Source organism: Oratosquilla oratoria, chromosome 33, assembly GCF_046742065.1.
Source record: "Oratosquilla oratoria isolate Oo_2021 chromosome 33, ASM4674206v1, whole genome shotgun sequence".
NCBI lineage: Eukaryota > Metazoa > Arthropoda > Malacostraca > Stomatopoda > Squillidae > Oratosquilla > Oratosquilla oratoria.
In genome coordinates this window covers 11738382-11740881 of record NC_134809.1, presented here as the reverse complement: position 1 = coordinate 11740881, position 2500 = coordinate 11738382, and positions in this window count along the sequence as shown.

The following is a 2500-nucleotide window of genomic DNA, read 5'->3' as shown; positions in this document are numbered from 1 at the left end:
GTTTAAGCGGAAGCACAAAACACTTGGGAACCCGGCGCAACATCACTACTTATAGCCAAAAGGGTTTTCTTGCGTTTGTTCGAGGTCTGGGCACAAGGAAGGAGGTTAAATGAAATTGGATAGGGAAGAGTCGAGGAAGGAAGAAGGAGAGGCGAGTTAGACAAGGGGAAGGAAGGGACGCGAATGGTGGGAAGGAAGAGGATCAGGAGAGGGGGGGAGAAGAGGAAGAGGAGCTGGAAGGGACATTAAGCGAGAAGGGAGAAAAGCGAAAGAGGTCGACACGAGGGGAAGAAGAGCGAGGGAGGAAAGAGAGAAAAAGAGAAACGAGAGACGGAGGAAGTGGAAGGGGAGTGAGGGGTGAGAGAGAGGGAAAGGAAACGAGAGATGGGAGATAGGGAGGTAGGTAAGGGGTGAGAGAATGAGAAGGGGAGCGAGGGGAAGGTAAGAAAGAAAGGGAAAGAAAGAGAAAGGAGAGCAAGGTGGAAGGGGAAAAGAGGCGAGGAGTGAGGAAGGTGGGGAAAGTGGAGGAAAAAGAAGCTAGAGAGCAGAGTAAAGGGGGGACAAGGAAGGGGAGAGAAGGAGGAGTGAAGGAGAGGGAGGGGAGCGAAGGAGGGGGAGGGGACATAGGGAGGGGAAAGGTAACGAGGAAGGGGGAGGGGAACGAGATAAAAAAGGAAAGTCAAGGAGGAAAGTGAGGGAGTATGCGTAACAAGAGAAGAGGAGAGGGAAGGGAAGCGAGGATGAGGGAGGGGGAGAGGGGAGAGAGGATGAGGGAAAGAGAGTTTAGAGGGGTCGGGAGGTAAAGCGGAGCGATGGAGATGGAAAGGAAAAGAAGAGGAAGGGAGAGGGAGACTGAAAGAGAGGAAGAAAGAGGAGCAAGAGACAAGTGGGAGAGGTAGCGAGGGAGGAAAGGGAAAGGAAAGCATAGGAAGGAAGAGGTGAAGAGTGATGGAGGAAGAGGGAAGGGAGAAAGGGAGATCAGGGTAGCGAGGAAGGATGGGAAGGGGAACAGGGGAGGGAGGAGGAGAGAGGAGAGGAAGGATTGGGAAGGTGGGAGGAAAGAGCGAAAAGAGAGCGAAGGAGTCGAGGACAGGGGAGGGGAGAGCAGGTCACAGGAAGAGAGTGAAAAAGGGAAGATTTAAGCAAAGAGGGGTGGGATATTCTAGAACCCACGGTCGTGTCTTAGAACAATGAAGCAAATCATGGCTCTCGTGATTATATATATAGATATATATATATATATATATATATATATATATATATGTATGTATATATATATATATACATATATATATATGTATATATATACATATATATATACATATATATACATATATATATGTATATATATATATATAATGTACCAACATATATATATATATATATATATATATATATATATTGGTGAAGCGTGGCAGGAGATTCTCTCTGAGGCATATTCTGTTAAAAACGACAGCAAAAGAATTATTAATTAGTTTTTTCCGTGAGCTCTCAAGCTATAATTGTATATATATATATATATATATATATATATATATATATATATATATATATATATATATATATATACGGTCTATATATGTATGTGTATGTGTATGTGTATGTGTATGTGTGTGTGTGTGCGTGCGCAAAAGAATGTGTGATTGTGTCGGTGTGGAAGCGTACGAGTCGACATGAATATAACATTTTTAGAAGCGGATTCTGTGAATTTAAAATCGGACACTTTGTGATGGAAAAAAGTCATCTTCATGTCAAAAACATTTGTTAAGGTAGTATCATCATGTGTAACATTTTCTTCGTTTTGTAGTTGTGATTTTTATTTTTAATAAATTGCTTTATATATATATATATATTATACTATATATATATATCTTACATTTACAAGCAAAGTTTTTAAAGATTGCCAGTGTTCCTGATGTTTGACCCGAATTCATTGTATTTTTCTCTAAATTGTTTTGTAAAATTCTCATGTCTGACATAGTCCACGTGTATATTTTTCCCATCATTTTATATTTGACTTTTATGTCCAATGTAGCTTTGAGCCATGTCTGTGTTTTTATTTTTTCTTTAATTTTTTTTTTTCATATTCTAAAACACGAGGCAGAATTGTGTAAGAGTGTGTGATGACGAATAGGAAGAGAGAGACGTATGATAGATTGGTGGCTCAGGTCAAAGGGAGGTGACGAAGGTGGCAGTCACAAAGAAAACGGGAGCAATTAGAAATGAGACGAAGAGAAGTGGAAGAAGGAAAGACAGGAGTCAATGAGTCAATAAAAGGAGTGGAAAGCAGGCGTGATCAAATATGTTGTGGTCCCGTAATCAGTGTATTTATGACAAGGTTGGAAAAAGTAACACTTAGTTTGAGAAGAGGAAATTTTCAGTTCCCTTTGAGTGATGAAGGAAATGGTCGAGCCTCCTGCCAGCCTCTCCCTCAATCCAACTCTCCCTTGCATAAACTAATGTTGCATGACTTTCTCCCATAGGATTGTTACGTAACACT